The 18305-nt window shown below is 36.6% G+C and overlaps 1 non-coding gene across 2 annotated transcripts; it reads left to right on the top strand.

Moving 5' to 3' along the window:
* The first annotated feature begins 577 nt into the window (after positions 1-577).
* LOC114287255 (uncharacterized) lies at positions 578-6085 on the top strand. Of its 2 annotated transcripts, XR_014329235.1 has the most exons (4): positions 590-1028; positions 2408-2505; positions 5159-5279; positions 5859-6085. It is a non-coding gene; the product is annotated as an uncharacterized LOC114287255 (transcript). The 2 variants fall into 2 exon arrangements; XR_014329234.1 differs by lacking the exon at positions 5859-6085 and having other exon boundaries at positions 578-1028; positions 5159-5512.
* Positions 6086-18305: the final 12220 nt, after the last annotated feature.

The following is an 18305-nucleotide window of genomic DNA, read 5'->3' on the forward strand; positions in this document are numbered from 1 at the left end:
CATGTTACTTTTGTTTTTAATTGTTGGATCATCCTCTCTTGTACAACTTAGATTATGTTAGATGTTAGTAGGCAACTTGCCAAGTGTTATGTTCATCTAATCAAGCCGATCGAACGATTGTGTCTTTTAATAGGCCTGACTTATATCTTTGTATTTGTTGCTTGATAACTCCATTGCAAGATGAAGATGAATTTGACGATCCTCTAGCATTCTGCTAATCTCCTTTTAGAAGAAGATCTTACTCCTCATGTGCTTAGTCACGTGCTATTGTTCTGCCAGTTTTTTCTAATAGGCCCCTTAGTAATATATTTGGGCCTTTTCCTTTGGGCCATTTTGCCTAATTACTTTTGAATTTGGGCCTACATTTTATTCTTTTACAATTATGACTCAAAAAATATAAAATTATATAATTTTATTATTTAATTATAAAGTATATATGATATACACAATTTGAGAGGTGTGTACAATAATCTTTCCCTCAATCAAATTGTATTAAAAAAATACTAGAGACATCAAGAAATTTATCAAAAATATTACCAAACAATCACATAAATTCATACCCATGTTAGTGTTTGGTAAGTTATTCGGTGACTCTAACATTGCTTCTTTTGTATTACGTCCTGCACATACCAGGGCTGCTAAAGTGGCACATCCTACGTGTGACACCTGGTTGATTGTAACGGTGGAAAGACACCTCCCATTACACGAGAAAGCATCTCAACCGTCGCTAACGGCTAATACAACCCCTCTTCGTTTTTGCCATTGGAGATACTGGGAATCATCGAAACCAGTTTTCCATTTTTAGAGAGAAAAAATAGCGAGAGGAGAGAGATGAAGATCGCGGCGTTGTTGGTGTTGAAATGCAACCCGGAAGGATCCGATCCAACGATACTGGCAGGCAAACGCGTCGGACGTGACCCGTTTTGGGTACTTCCGGAGGCCGAGCGTCAGGGAACTCATCTTCTTCGTGGGTCGGACCGTCGGAAAACGGACCCCACCCGGCCAACGTCAATCTGTTCAACACGAAGGTCCCATTTCTCTCTCTCTCTCTCTCTCTCTCTCTCTCTCTCTCAAATCGAATCTCGGTTGTTGTGGACCTCACAATCTTCAATTTTCGGCATTTGAACATTTTGAATTGATTGTTTGGCTTTTATTTTCCTGAATTAATTAATAATGAGCGATCGATTAGGTGAATGTTGTTTTGTATCATTGCTTATTGTTGAAATTGTCGGATGAACTCGTGTAATTTCGGTAATTTAGTGGAAGTTTCGATTTGGGTTTGGGTTTGGGGTTCGAAGCTTGATCCATTTTGGGAAATTCTTTTTTTTTTGGTTGAGAAATTAGGCTCTGAATTCACGAATTTTAGTACTATTTTGGTTAAGAAATGGGTTGAAGTTCTGGTTTTGTATTACAGTTTTGCTGTGTAATTTTGCTAAGTTGGTGAATTGGGGATTTGGTTTGGATTTTGAAGCCCCCCGCCCCCTGAAAAATAAAAAATTTGTTAGGAAGTTGCGCTGTGAATTTACAAAATTTAGTATTTTGGTGAGGAAATTGCACGAACTATTTGTTTTGTATTTGAGTTCTTAGCAATTGTTGGTCATTTGGTTGTATTTGATTTGGGCTTTGAAGCTTGATCTGGCCCTGAGAAATTGTTTTGTTAGGAAATTAGGTTCTGAACTTACAAAAGTGAGCACAATTTTGTTGAAAAAATTGGGACATTGGCTTTTCTAATGAATATTGAACCCATGTCGAATTGGGTGAAAATTTGGTTTGGACTTTGGAAGAGCCTGATTTGAATGAGGAGACTTTGCACAAACTAGGAAAAGAAACTTTTGGATGTTGTGTTGTTTGGCTAATAGTTCGTTTTAGTAACGATTTTAATATAAATTGAAATGGTGTGAAGTCTATAAAATATATATATATATATATATATGAAAATGACATGTTAATGGAAATTTTGGATTTGATTGTAGCTCCCAATCACCTGTAAATTTTGATTGGTGAGCTATAGAGACACTTGGTTCTTAAAGTGTGATAAGGGAGAAGAGATTTGTTTAGTATCATGTTAAAGTGTGGGTTCTTCAAGCTTAGCTAGTTTGATTTCAAAAATTCCAAGAGTGACTGAGTCACTCTTGTGGCTGCTTTTTGGGAATAGCATTAATATATATGCTCAACTATCAGGAGACAATATGCTGGTAAGATTTCTTGAGAAATTTATAAACTAAGGCTTTGAAGCGTTGTACTTTCCAACTATTTAATGAGGTAGTACTTGTTTTTCAAAAGCAGATTAGTGAAACTCATGCTCAGAATTTTGTTCTACTTGCTAAATTGTTTTTACATTTTGCCGATATTTCAATTTGCATTTTGGATTGGTTAAATTAGAACTCTTTTATTTTCTGGGTGACAGAATACAAAGTACATTCGTACAACAGAAATGGCCTTTGTACAGTGGGCTTCATGGATGATCACTACCCAGTCCGAAGTGCATTTTCTCTTCTTAACAAGGTAATCCTACTTTTATCGCTTTATTTGTTGGGAGCACTTGTATCTTTTGCAGATACTTAGTGCACGTCTATAGGTATGTGTATTATTTAACCTGAAATAATTTGGTTCCTTACTTCCTGGGCATGGTAAAGTGTATGATTCTTGTATATATAATCATATATAAGATGTCATGGGATGTATGTATAATTTTTTATTGGCACCATCACATTTTTGTATGTTTCTGTCCCTAGTCTTGTGGCATGGGTTTGAGTCATGGGAATCAACCTCCCCATAAAAAAAGGTGGGGGTAGAGCTGTCTACCTGCTACCTCTCTCAGAGTATGACCTTTTTTATAATAATAAATATAAAGTAGAATTATTGATTCCATCAGTATAATTCCATCAGTGAGTATGCTCACTTCATTCTATGAAAATTGTTCGATGCTATTAATTGAAGGTTCCAAAATTGAATTGGTGCATTTCAAAGAACAGTTCAGTGAACTTCTTATGCAGTTTTATTTCTAGGGCATTATATCATAAACATGTTTATATTCCTTTCGGCAAGGTAAATTGTTGCATAGGAAACCACATACTTCTTGGAAGGGTATTATTGGCACTGAACGATAAACTTTGTGTACAAATGTTTGGTCTCTGTAGTACCCTCAAAGATTTTGTGCTCAGGTGCGCTAATATGACTTACAACAATTCCATCTTTAATATCTAGAAATGTTAATGCTAGCTTAGAAGTAGTCATCTCTTTCATAAATGTTTACTGCATAGTCTACTTGTATTAAATTGTGGTGAGAAACTTATTTCTTAGATCATAAGCCTATATGGTATCGTTTTTGTTTTCTGTTTTCGGAAAACACGTAAACTTGTTTGGTGAATTGTCTCCAAAAATTGTTTTTGGGAATTTTTTTTTTTAAAACTATCCACTTTTTAGAAAACACCAAAAAATTGTTTTCGCAAAAAAAAAATATATAAAATGAAATGAAATGATATGATATGATATGAAAATTATGGGTGTTTCTGTACTTCTCAGTACATTTATTTCTGGAAAACAAAGAAAACAACGACACCAAATATGCCCTAAATATTTATTGTCGTATACTCTATTTTATGTAGTTGTAGTGAGAATTGTGTAAGGAACTTTCTTTTAAAGACTTCTTGATTCTTGAGGATGTCTAAAAGATTATGTTCTTTGAGATTAGTTGACAATTGAATATGTTGACATATTGAAAGAGAGACAGGAGGTATACCATATATTGTTCAGAAAAATGAGTTGTATCTATTGGTCATTTTTATAGTGTTGGCAACTTCATTCCATTGAGTTTGTGCTTTTTATGTTTTAGTTTTGATTCCATGAGTATTAAAAGTACTTGAAGATTCTGCATAGAGACTCTAAGCTAAAGTGACGATTTAAAGTACAATGTGTCTGTTTGGCAGAACTTAAAAGCAGCTTATTTCAGCTTTCAGCTTAATTTAAACTATTTTGATGTGTTTGGTTTAGCTTATAGTTATAACTTATAGCTTTTTGGAAGTCAGAAATCAGCTTATTCTTTGAGTGGGGCTGGAGATGCTTAATTTATAAGTCAGAAATCAGCTTATGTTCATAGTTATAAGCTATAAGCTGTTTAGGCATAAGCTATAAGCACTTTCTCACAGCTCTACCAAACAGGGCCTATGACTTGATAAGTAAAGGAAAAATCATGAATTGCATTAGCAGATTGTTTAGATTTTATCTTTGTTATATTTTTAGGTTGGGTTATATTTTAGTTTTTGACCATGGGCTTGACCTTTGGAACCCATAGTCTTTGTTTTTGATCCTTACACTCATGTTTTTAGTGAAAAACTAATTTTTTGAAATAGTACACGGTGTGTTCAAACTTGTGGCACTTCGTTCGTATGCATGAAACAGTTTTGAAAAACTAATTCCAGGGGGTTGTTCATCCAAATACAAGGGAGTTGTTTGTTCTTATGCTTAGGTTATTCATTTGAACACATTCACATGTTTTTGTCTCAGATTGTGATTTGGAGAATGAATACTTTCTTTTTCTGGTTTCTTTGTTCACTTGGGTTTTCCTTGTGTATATATTGAGACCTAGTTTTCATTGTATTAGGTTGGCCACTATTATCACTGAGCTTTGGGTGATCTAAGAGAGCTTTATAGTCCATATATGATCTTATTTGTATTTTTGAGTGTTTACAAGGGTTGAGTTTGCTACATCTATTGGATATTAGGTTTGCATTCACATAGATTTAGATCACGTTTGTGGTTGCTCTTAAAGATTGGGATGTAAGCTTAAAGATTGGTGGACACAGGTTGAAGATTGGACTACTGGGATGTTTATGTGACATGAGTGGGTATGATATTTGCGTTGAGTGTTACTTGATTTTTTTTAATGGGTTTGATAGGTTTGGGTTTTTCATGTTAAAACTGGTCTCTCTCGTAGTTGTGTGCTTGCTTTATTTTACGCATATTTTAAATTGAATTGAAAGATTCATTTCAGTTTTGTTTAATTGAAAATTAATTGTCTATTTTAGCTCACTTAAACTTGAAAAGTTGTTTTTCATAAACTATTTTGTCGCCTAATATATCTATTAAAATTAAGGTGTATTCGGCTATTTTGATCTTATTTAGTAATAATTTTCTTTTTCATTTGGTCTTGCTTAAGGTTCGATGGCCAGAAGGCGAGGAAAAGAAAAAAGGAAAAAATCACATTGATCATGATTCATGGCCAACGTATTTTGCTTGTACCAACCCCTAATCACATTAGTTGGGCTTCCAAATTGTGGGTTAGAATTCCAATTTATCCCTTTGTTCGTACTTTGTTCCTTCTAGTGTTCTAAAAACAATGGCCGTCAATATAATGGATTTGGTAGGCTGTGATCCTGCTACAGGCCACCATAACTAGACTGAAGGTCATGTGCGTAATGGCTTGTTATGGTGCCGTAATGGTTAATCCATGCTTTGAAATTTTGAAAGCCTTTTTTATGTTTATTTATTTATTTTTCATTTTTTATGGTTATTTTTAGCTCCAAATGTTCTAAACTTTCCTTCTAAAATATGTTTATTTATTTATTTTTCGTTTTGTATGGTTAATTTATAAATTTCATGTATATCATAAAATAAAATATTAAATTACTTTAACCTATGATTTTTTTTTTTTTTTTTAAATTTATAAAGTTTTGTGCATAGCACGGGTTACACTAGTTTCTTTATATCCTTTTGGTTGATTTTAATCCGGACTTGCATTGATGACCTGAACTGTCTATTTTAAATGTCTCACAATAAATGTCGTTTATCCAAAAAGTCAGTTTCATAAAAAAATTGTAAATACAAAAATAAAACACATTTTCTCTCTCCTCTTGTAGGTGCCCAAGGGTTCCAAAATGATTCGCGGTTCAACTCGTCTCGCTTGTTCAATTAGCCCGTAATGCTCAGTCTGTTTTAGCTTATGAAAAATAATTTAGGATTTTAGATAAAAATTTATAATCCAAGCCTACACATAAGCTCAACTTGTAAGAGTCCACATAAGTAAATCTAATGTTTAATTTGATTTTATTTGGTCTAATGGTTAATTTGATGCATTTTATTTTCATATTTAAAGTTTTACATTTTTTCTTTCAATTTTTTTCCCTCTACTTGTAAGTATTATATAGTACTTTATTATTTTTTTATTATATAAGATGTAAAAAGGTAAATAAAAAAAAATCAAAATACTTGAGTTATGTTAGAAAGTAAGCAATAAAAAATAACTAATTAATAAAAATATTAAAAAAATATGTAGAGTTTGATAATATAAGTGTAATAAAAAATATGTAACCTAATTTTATTTGATTTTGACTTATATGATTTGAGTTTATGTGTGGGATATGATTTTAATTTTTTAAATAGGCTTAATCCGTACCAATTCATTAACGGATCAAAATTCAAAAAATTCATTAAAATATGAGATTTGAACTTACAGATAATGGCTTATTTTAGAAAGATAGTTAAAAGTTATCTTTTAATTTTTAATTTATTTTGAGTCACATTATCTCTCATACCTTTTATACATTTGTTTAGAAAAAATTTAAAAATTAATTTTTAACCATCTTTTCAAAATAAACCTAAATAAGTCCAGCCCCGCCCCGCCTCTTTCTAAAATACTCTCATTTTCTCTCTCTAAACAACTCTTATTTTCTCTCTCCTCTTGTAGGTGACACCACTCCTCTTTCTAAAACAGACACATTTTCTTTCTCCCTCTTTAATGTGCTCTTATTCCTTTAAACTTCTCTTATTTTCTCTCTCCTCTTTTGGGTGCCCCCATCTCTTTCCAAACAACTCTGATTTTCTCCCTCCGCTTGAGTTTTTTTTTTTTTGTTGGTTAAATCAGAATTATTTATATTATAGGACTTATTAGATAGATTATTTATATATATATATATATATATAAGAAGTTAAATTGATTAGACATTTATAATTTCGTAACAAAAGTAGATTTATTTTTTAAAATATAAACGGTTAATATAATTTTGATTTTTTTTAAAAATAATTAAAAGTTGATTTTAAAATTATAAATATTCAATTAATTTAATTTTTTTTTATAAATAATATATTTACCGAATCTTATAATGAAGATGTTTGTTTGGGCTGTTTTGAGCTAATTTATAGCTTCTAACTTTAGAAAAGTTATTTTGAACGGTTTGGTTAAACTTATTTCAAATAGTTTCTGATTTTAACTTATTTTAACTCAAAAAAATTGATTCTGAGAAACTGTTCATCCCTTGTTTCTGATTATCAACTTCTGCTGTAAACATGTTAATTTATGGTTATACTTTTAGATTTTTTTATTTTTTATTTTTAAAAAAATAGAAAAAGACTCAAATGGATTATAGATTATTATTATTATTTTTTATGAGAAATGTAGACAAGTAGTGAATAACAAAAAATAAAAGTTAATTGAAAAAGCTACTTCACAGCTTATTTAACAAAAACTATCCAGCAACTTAAATCTATAATCCAACAACTATAACAAACAGATTAACAGCTTCTGATTAAAGTAATAATCTATAATATGTTTTAACAGTTACACCAAACGGGGCCAATACCAACTATCAAGATTATCTCAAAAAAAAAAAAACTCGGGAGAAGGTCCCATAATCTCGCAATAGTCTACTCTAACCTAAAGTCGCAACAGAAGCCCATTTCTGTTAATTGGTGCCCTTGGCTCTTTCTAAAACACTCAAGCAGCGTTTGGTAGAATTTTAGAATTATGATTTGAAAATAGAGTTGTATTTTGAATTTGTGAGTTTTGGAATTATGATTTGAGTGTGAAATTTTTATTTGATTATGAGTTTTGAATTGAGTTTGAAATTTTTGATGAGACATGTGATATTTGATTAAAAAATTTACAACTCATAACCAAAAATACAATCTAAAATTCTATTCAAAACTCATAAAAAAAAATTAAAAAAAATCTGAAAATATTATTTATTTAAAGTATAAAAATAGTAGGTGCTAAAAAAAAAACAAAAAAACAAAACAAACATTGTTCCGGTTAACCGGCTGGACGTCCGGGGGGACATCTAGGACAATGACCGGGTAAACATGTTTTCAAAAGTGAGTGTGGAATCAATGTTTGAAAATTATAACAAAACACAATACTCAAACCAACGTGTAGAATTAAGTTTCCAAAATTCCAACAAACACAGCCTCATTTTCTCTTTTCCTCTCTACACAACTCTCTTTTTCTCTCTCCTTTTATAGGTGCCCTTATCTCTTTGTCACGACTCAAACCCGCCCCTAAGAGTTTAGGATCGTAACCGGCCAGTAATCCGTGATTACCCAAGGCCTGCTTAACAGTAGTAACATTTATACAATAAGAGAGGTCGACGGAAGCCTATAAATATTAAAACAAAACGTCCATAGAGCTGTGATGACTTAAATGGTTAAACAACCTTTATATATATATATATATAGATATTTACATAGTCCATAGTTAGGGATTAAATCCCTAAAACATAACGGTTAACACAAAAGTCTTAAACAAAAACTCTATAAAATAGATCACATTTTCAGATGGGCAAACTGAAATACCCAAAAACCTTAACACATAACGGTTTGAAACCTCGCAGTGAGGCACGGTAGTTTGCTTGACAAAATAGGGTTCAGGTCGGCGCCGCTAAGACCGATTTGGTGCTTAATCACCTACATACATATATATATATCCAATGAGTTAAAACCTAGTGAATAACAAATGTGTAAAAGGGTTGAGAATGAATGCCCTTTCAGTATTTAAATTAGTCAATTACATTAATAGATCATTTATTCGATCAATATCTCATATTTCATGTCATATCAGTCATTTAGAAAGCATAGCAGTCATACGTGGTACATCCAATTGCAGAACAGTACAGTAGGTCTTAAAAGACCGAACAGTCAATTAAACAGTAAACAGTAATTCCAAAAATTAGAACTAACAGAGATCTCTGTAACAATAGCAGTAACAGTCAGTTGCTATGGATACTACAAGTACAGTTCATAAAATAAGACAAACATTCATTCAGTAAATAATGTCATTTCAGAAAGCAGTATAGTTAATCATTCAGAAAATAATTGTAATTAAACATAACTTTACAACATTGTTACTCACAGTTGGCTCCAAAGCAAACAGAGATGTCTTGAGGCGCGTGACCTACACAGTTATAGAACGAACACGTACTAAATTACACACCCGGAATCATTAACTTAATCATTTCTTATCTTGGTGTGTTTTTATATCTTATCCTCATTATGATGTTTTAATCTTCACTTCGGAATACCTAGGATGCAATGAAGATGCCAAAATGCACTTGAACACACATTTGACAAAACTTGTTGAAAACAGGGGTCTCGATAGAGCGCAACTTCCTTCACTTGAGTGAACATACAGAAATGTGAGTGGTCGCTTGAGTGCACCTTCTCTTGCTCGAGCGATCTGCAAAAATACTGGTTGTGCAATTTTTTCGCTCGATGATCGCTCAACGCTCGCTCGAGCGTAAGACTCAGGTCCTCGCTCAAGCGTAACTTTTGTCGCTCGAGCGGTCTATAAAACGTGTAATCTTCTGGGAGCATGTATTTTACGCTTGAGCTGACTTCTTGTCGCTCGAGCACAGATGCTGAAACAAAGGTGGTCACTCGAGCACAGGATCTATCACTCGAGCGGAGGTGTAGAGTTCTGGAATTTCCAAATTGCACTCCCAAGCTTCAAACTCAAATTCAAAGTCTCAAAATGCAACTCTTTGGCCCCAAAACTTGAGAAAACATATATAAATTTGGAAAACATCAAATTCAAAACCATTTCGCAAAATCGAGGTCCAAAAGCTTGCCAATTGTGCAAAACAACATTTAATTCTTTGAAAACATAACATGCATGCTTTATCTGGACTTGAAGGTTTCCAAAACATGATTAATTGGTATGAAATGGTATTAAACAAGACAAATTCTCAAGATAAAGGCACGATAGACACATGCATGTGAGACTTATGTGAAATTCAAACTCAAAATGCTATAATATATGCTTGCATGCATGGAATTCATCTATTTAAGCTCAATTCTCATGGTAATTCACCTCAAATTGTCATGGAGAAATCAAATCCTCACTTTGTTATGTAAATGTATAAACTATGCAAGTGTAAGCTCTAAAATTCAAACTTCCTTGGAGGTCCCTCTCAATTAAAGAACCATGGAAGAATTTAAATGAATGCAACCAAATTTCCATGAAATTATGCCATGCATGTAACCATATGAAGTGAAGTTGATCAATTTTTCCTTACCAATACATGCATGTATTATCTACCTATAACATTCACACATCCTTTCACGTAAACCCCAAATTCATCTTGTTTAATTTGAATTCCATAAGTTATGAGCATAATTCTTCGACTTCATAAGATTAGAGCAGAGAATTCTTACCTTTACTAAGTGAATTGTGAAGATTAGAGTATAGTTACAAAGTTTTCTCAAGCACCTCTTTTCCTTTCTCTTTCTTTTCTTCTAGAGTTCAAATGTACAAAGCTCTCCTATTCTCTCTCTCTCTCTCTCTCTCTCTCTCTCTCTCTCTCTCTCTCTCGCTGCGTGTATTGTCTCTAGCTCAACACCAAGCACCCACTCTCTTCTTTGTTGATTATAAAATAGGTCTAAGGGGATGTAATGAGCTTCTAATTTTCAAGACTTACACTTAAGGGGCAAATTAAATTAAATTCAACTTCACTCAAATTAAATTAATCTCATCATATTATGATCTCAATTACGCTAAAATTTATTAATGCGAATTAGGCTCTAATTCCTATCCTACGATTTAATCTTAACTTGTTAACATTAATGAGTTAGATAGGTTTAATATTCACTTTAAACTATCTGTCTACAATAACACAATTCAAATAATCACATGGCATAACAATAACACTTCATAACGTATAAGCACATAATTAACAATAAACACATAATCAATTTAATTAATTTGCTTAATTAAGGAGGTGGTTGTCACATTCTCTTCCCTTTAGGACGTTTGGTCCTCTAAACTTGTTTACCTTCCTCAGAGAAAAATATCAGATCAAGTAGAAAGAGGTCTAGATATCTTCTTTTCATATCATCATCTCTTTCCCAAGTTGCATAGATACCACCATGATTTTGCCAATCCACTTTCACTAGTGGAATTTCTTTATTTCTCAACTTCTTGAATCAGCGGTTAACAATTTGAATGAGTTGTTCTTTATATGTATAGTCATCATTCAACACCATTTGGGTAGGTTCAATAACATGAAAAGGATCCCGAAGGTAATCCCGTAACATCGAAACATGAAAGGCATTATGCATATGTTCCATTTCGGGAGGAAGTGCTACCTGATATGCCACTGAATTAATCTCTTCAATGATTTCATACTGCCCAACATACCTCGGTGCTAACTTACCCTTAGTTCCAAAACGAGTCTTTCCTTTCATTGGTGTCACTTCAATAAAAACATGGTCACCCACTTAATATTCCCTATCTCGTTTTCAGACATCCGCGTAACTTTTCTGTCGGCTTTGTGCGGTTTTATAGCGACCCAGGTTTCACTCCGGCCTTTGTTGTGTTTCGGACTCGGTTCTGTGGTTGTGTGTTGTTGTCTTTGTCTTATTCCATCCCTTTAAATTCTTTGAATTTGAGTTTTGGGACTTGCTGGGTGAGTTTGGTACAGGTTGGTTATGAGGTGTTATAAGTGGTTGCTGCCCAAGTTTTGGCCTCTTCGCTTGAGCGAGGCTTTTTGCGCTCAAGCGAGGCTTGGGTTTTTGTTTCTTCGCTCGAGCGTGGGTTCTTGCGCTTGAGCGAGGATTGAGAACTTCCGCTCGAGCGAACTTTCTTGCGCTCAAGCGAGCCTTGTGCGGTGTGTCTCTCTTAGCTCGAGCGAGGCTTCTTGCGCTCAAGCGTGCGTCTGCGTCTCTGTAAAACCTGAAGGTTAGTATTCTTCGCTCGAGTGAGCCTTGTAGAATCGTTTCTTCGCTCGAGCAAGACTTCTTGTGCTCGAGCGTGCGTCTGCGTTGGGACAGACCTGAAGCTTCGCATTGTTAGGTCGAGCGACGCTTCTTGCGCTCGAGCGAGGTCTTTTGTTATATCTGGTCGCTCGAGCGGCAACTCTTTCGCTCGAGCGAGCTTCGCATATATCAGTTTGCTGTAGAGATGAAATACACCATTTTTTGACCCTTTTCTTTTTTAAAAACCCTAAATCGGTAGCTTTTCTCTCTAAACTCTTTCTCTCTCTACAAATACACCTTGTTCTAGGGTCTTTCTACCCTACTCTCTTTGTTAAAAAGTTGGAGCATTGTGTGGGCTATCTTTTGATCCGAAAAAGTTTGGATTTGGAGCATCTTGGGTTTCTATCTTCTTCTCCTTTGAGCTTCTCCATTTGAGGTAGGAATAATCTACTATTTAATATGAGTTTTGACATAAATATTAGTCAATTTGTATAAATGGTAGGATTTAGAAAGTTTGGGTAAAATTAAGGTTTGAGTTTGAAATTATGAAAAAGGGGTTTTCTATTTTTGGGCTCCATATGTATGTGATGTCTTAAAAATGTAGTTGTTTGTGTGTAGTGGGTGAAATTTGGCCTTGGGTGCGATATTGAGAAAAGGGGAAAAAATGGCCTAATTGGAATTATATAAATTATGTGTATAAGTAATTAAATCAATTGTGGAAATATGAAATTGGTTTGGGAATTGTGAAATTGGGGGGAAATGTGATTAAATGGTGTAGTTGGATTGATAAATCGCTCACCTATGAAAAAGTTGATAAATTATCTGTTTGATAGATTTATTTATCTGTTTAGAAATAACTGTTTTAGGTTATCGGTGGAGTATAGCCATGATTGTTGTAGAAACTGCATGATGATTAGGTAAATTGAAACTAATCAATTGGATTATGTCATTGAACATGACGGTTGGATTAACACATTGAATATGTGATTTAATTGGTCATTGTGTATGACAACATGTTTAAATACATTGCATATGTAATATTGTTTGGGAGGAGATAGGGGATGTACTCCATTGTTTGGGAGAAGATAGGGGATATACTCCATTGTTTGGGAGGAGATAGGGGATGGACTCCAATGATAATTAAGTTGGCCGGAGTGTCCAGGGTGAAAGTCCCGAAATCTTATATATATTTGGGTGCTGGTTCCCTCAAACGTAGTTCCGTAAAATGGCAAGTGAATGGAAGTGTACGAATGATATTTATGATTGAAGTGTCGATATATGAGATGTAGTCTCGTTTTGAATTGTTTGGATAATAATGAACTACATCAATATTGATTGGTTATGAAAAGGGTGTAAGTTGGTTTACAAGTGTTAAACATTTATCGGACGCTAATGTTTTAGTTAATTCTCATATACTGTTTTGCATATCTCTACTGGGCTTTGGCTCACCCTACTTGGGACACCATTTTCAGGTACAGGTGACATGCTACTTCCAAGGGTATAGCTTGGGAGGTTTAGGAGCTGAAGGCTTCGTTTTGCTGTGTTGTTGTTATTTTGTATTTAAATGTAAATCTAAGCCGATGGCTTTACATGTAAAAGAGTTAGAACTCTTCTTTTTTTGCAACTAAGTTATCTCTCGGAAAACTGTAAGCCCGCAAGGCATTTATTTGTTTAATATCTTTTGTAAAGAATACTCTGATGAATGTAATATGTAACATTTCTATTATGTTTTATGGAATTTATGAATGGATGATTATGTCTTATTTTGAAAGCGTTACAACTTGGTATCAGAGCGTAGCGGGTTTGAATACTTTGGGTACATGGGGAGTGGTTAGTACCACAATGGGTTTGTCTCGCTTGTTAGACACTTAAGTGTAATGTTATGTGCTTATATGATAACATGTTTATGCGACTGTATAGGTATGGAATTTAGTTTCTAGGATGTTGATCGGGTCTATGGGTTTCTGGGAGTCCTGTTGGGAAGACACTTGATCACAGTCATTTCTAATTGGAACTCTAGTAACGCCACGGGATGGTCATTATCCGGAAGTGAAATTCGTAAGTGTTTATGTGGTTATGTGCTTAAGTGGAGTGAATTACAGTTGTCCATCGTATTAGGACGCGAGTGAAATAGCTTCGGCATATTTGTAAATGTGCTAATTTCTTCTGTCGCCTTTATTAGGATGTTAGGATGAGGTCGTGGTGGTAGGCGTGGTAGGCCTAGGAAGCAGGAGATGCCTATACCGAATGAAATTCCGGCGCAGGAGGAAGGAATTAGTCAGGCCAACGTGGTCGAACCAGTAGGTCAGAAGGCCATAGGCGCTTTAGCCCATGAAATGGCAAGAGCATTGAGGAATTCTATGGACATTCTCAGAGCTGAGAATCAAGTCCAAGCCCAAGTAGCCGAGGCAGGGCAGTCTTTTCTGAAGAGGGAGTTTTTCCGGTCAAATCCGGATAAATTTTTGGGAGATCCTAAGGAGCCACTGAAGGCTAATGAGTGGCTTGAGCAGATGACGAAGACGTTTGAGATGCTTGGCATCGAAGACGGGGGCTTGCGAGTGACCTTAGTGTCCTTCCAACTGAAAGAAGATACGGGTCAGTGGTGGAAGTATGCGCAAGGGCGCATTGGAGGGACTTGGGAGGCCTTTGTTGAAGCTTTCCAGGACAAGTACTTGCCTGCTACGGTGAGGGAAAAGTTAAGGGATCAATTTTCTCAGCTCAAGTAGCTGAATACACCAGTGGCGGAGTTTAAGGCCACCTTTACTAGTCTGTCGAGGTTCACACCTGAGTTAGTGGCGACCGAGGAGCGCCGATGTTTGGAGTTTGAGAAGAGATTGAGGACCGAACTCATGTTTAGAGTTGCTGGGTCCATGATTAGAGACTATGGGCACCTTGTGGAGGCTACTGCCCATCTTGAGACCATTATACACGTAGAGGAGGAGAAGATGAGGGGCTCCATGAGGAGTCAGGAGGGTCAAGGGGACGGTAAGAGGCAGAGGGGCTTTAACCTTTAGCAGTCTCAGGGAGCGCATTCGAGGTCTACCTTTCTAGTACCGAGTTTGGGTTCTGGGAGAGGCGGTTAGGGAGACATCACCAGTTACAAATGTGGTCAGTTGGGCCACAAGTCTCCAGCTTACCCACAGAGGGTAGGAGGGCAGCGTGCAGCATCATCTTCAGCTCGTTCTTAGGGCCAAAGTCAGGGCAGAGGCCAGTCACTCCCTTGTTATCAGTGTGGGCAGGCGGGGCACTTGAAGAGATTTTGCCCGCAGTTGAGTGGCACATCTGGTGCGTCTGGTTCGAGACAGACACAGAGTTACTAGCCAGGGCAGTCAGTTCAGGCGTCAAGGGCCAATCAGGGAGCCTTTTCGACTCAGCCTGTGCAGTAGTCTTATGCTCTGAGAGGTGAGCAGGTGGATCAGAGACCTACAAGGTACGTATATACAGTTACAGCGCCGAATCTTGTACCTACTCCATCAGTAGTGAGAGGTACCTTTCTGTTTTGCAACTTGGTTGCTAATGTGTTAATTGATATGGGTGCTGTAGACACTCCATTTTTGACCGACCTTAAGACTCAGACGTCATCGATTGAGCGCTCGGTGATGATGCATGTTGTGCTCGTCCTGAGGTTTCGGAGTTTCGGCTGAGAGCTTCACCTTTAGACCTCGAGACTCTTTGTACTTTGACTCGGTCTGCGGACCAAGTCTTGTTTTCTCTTCCTGGAGGGAGGGAGAGGTCTTGTAGACCATCTCTCAGTGGTCGTAGACTACTTTTCGTGATCGTAGGCCACTGTTCCCGTTTGGAGACTAGTTTTCAGTTTTCGGAGCCGTCGGTCGCGCGCCTTGGCTCGGGACCGCTTAATATTCTCCATTTGGCATGGTTTTTGGAACACACCTTGTTTCCTCTGTCTAGAGTGACACTGTGGCCTGGGAGACCACTTTTGTGGTCGCACGCCACTTTCAGTGCTCAACAACCAATTTTCGAGGCACCCGACCGCGCGCTTTGCCTCCTGAACTCTCGTTTTACATCCGTGTTGGTTCATTTTTTCCATGAACCTTGTTTTCCTTGTTTGGGAGGTGATATAAGGGTGGGAGACCACCTTTTCTCTTTGGAGACCACTTTTCCTCGCTAGCTGATTTTCTTGTCGGGAAACTGGTTTTCTTGATCTTTGGGCCACATTTACTGGTCTCCCACCACACCACTGGCTTTCTTTCAGTGTGGAGACCACCAATTACCCATGGAGACCACTTTTTTTCTGAGAGACCACTTTGGGTGGTCGGCCGACCACTAAAAGTAGTTGGCCGACCACCTTTTCTGGTCAGCCCCTTTCTTCCTGTTTTGTCTAACTAAATGGATGCCAGCTGTGCCAGCTGGAGGGTACAGACTGCATCCTCCATACACGTGTATGGAGGGATTGCATCCATGTTTAGCTTCTCTAAGAAGCTTGAACCCTTGTTTCTTCTATAAGAGAGGCTCTCCCTCTCTTTGAACCAGGTTCAGATTTTTTGTTGAAGGCAAAAATACATATTTTGGCTCCAAGTGTGTATTGTTCTTGACCTATTGCACCACACCTCATAGCCATACACCTCCACCATTGATCTGAGGTTCTTGGAGGGTATTTTCAGAGGTTGAAGAGTTGGTTTTTGATCCTAAAACTTGCTGGTTTTGCTGAGCTTTAAGGGTAACTCCTTTTCTCTCTTTTTAAGCTCTATCTTGATCATTCTCTTAACCATACTTGCATGCATATTTAGGCTTTGTTGTCAACTGAAAAAAGTTTCATATTTAAGTATTTTTCATGTTTGTTTAAGGCTATTTTGGTGTTGAGGGTCATCTACCCTCTTGCATGCTCTATTTAGCCTTGTTTTGTGCCATGCCATGAGACCTTTGTGTTGATTTTTTCTTGGCCTTTTAGCCACTGAAATCCAGTGGATTTTCAATGGTTGGCATGTGGTTTTGAGGGCCTAAATCAGAGAGGGGAGACCCTCTCTCTTTTGGCCTTGTTTGTTTGCATTTTTGGCCTTTCAAAGGAGCACATACTTTCATACTTCTAAGGCTTGGTTCAGGCCCTTTTTAGTGACTTTTGGGACTTTCCTAGACTCTGTCTATGGCTGGTTTGGTCACCTTGTGTTTGCCTCTTGCATGTGTAGAATAATCCCTTTCATGGCTTATCAAAGTAGCACCTCATTCTTGCATGTATTGGTCATGTCTCAGTGGGTTTTTGGCCATCATTTGGCATGCCATGATTCTGTTTTTGGCTAGTTTGGTAGCCTCTCATATGCTTCATATGCTTGTAGTGTAAACCATTATTTACTAGCTTGAAATGCATGATGTTTTGGCTCTCTATTCTAGCATCTTTTGGCCATGATCCAAACTGATTTTGTTCATATTTTGGACTGCCTTAGCTCTGTTTTGAGGCCTCTTGGTTGAATGATGCTTGCCATGCATGCTTGCAGTGTAATAGCCTTGCCTAGCTTTGAGTTTTGAGGTCCCTTGCATGCTTAACTTGAGGTATTTGCATGTTTTGGCATTATGAGGAATGTTATTTGAAAGCTTATTTCTTGGCCATATTCTCATGTTTGTCACTCTTTCAATGTGCTTGAGAGTTGCATCATTATACCCCATTTGTGAGCCATTGCATGAGCTTAATTTTTGTGCCTTTCAAGCCATCATCTTAGTTCACTTTTGCTCCTATTCTGACCTGCATAGGGTCTGTTTTGAGTCGGTTTAGCCATTTGAGTATTGCCTTGCATGCCTATAGTGTAATACACTTCACTAGTTTCGGTGCTCGAGCCATTCAACATGCATTGTGTGAGTTGTTTACATCATTTGGAGTCATTTTGTATGTCATTTCAGAGTTGGAACATGTGTCCTTGCACTCCATATTTCATCTTTTTCAATGCGTTTGGAAAGTTGTGTTTTATGCCTTAGGCTAGGGGCCATTGCATTGGGCATGTTTGCATGAGTTTTGAAACCTTGTTTTCATCATCTTTGGCCACTGATTTGGGTGTGGCTGAGGTCCATCCATTTTGGTTTAAGTCCATTTTGCATCGAGTATGCCATTGTAGTTCATAGCATTGAGTATGCCACGTTGTCGCGTGATTGATCATTGCACTGTGCATGCCTTGTTCATCTCATTGTGTATATTAGTTCCATGTGCATTGTGTATGCTAGTGTCAAGAGCATTGTGCATGCCATGTAGCTTATAGCATTGTGTATGCTAGTTGCATGTTTGCATGTTATCCCTTGCATGTTTGCATCACTTAGTTGCATTGCATTAGGATTACATGCTAGAGTTGCATTTGTGCATGCCATGTTTGTTGCATTGTGTTTGGGATAAGAGTTAGTCC

The sequence above is a fragment of the Camellia sinensis genome, chromosome 5 (assembly GCF_055761805.1).
Source record: "Camellia sinensis isolate YWXY chromosome 5, ASM5576180v1, whole genome shotgun sequence".
Classification (NCBI taxonomy): Eukaryota; Viridiplantae; Streptophyta; class Magnoliopsida; order Ericales; family Theaceae; genus Camellia; species Camellia sinensis.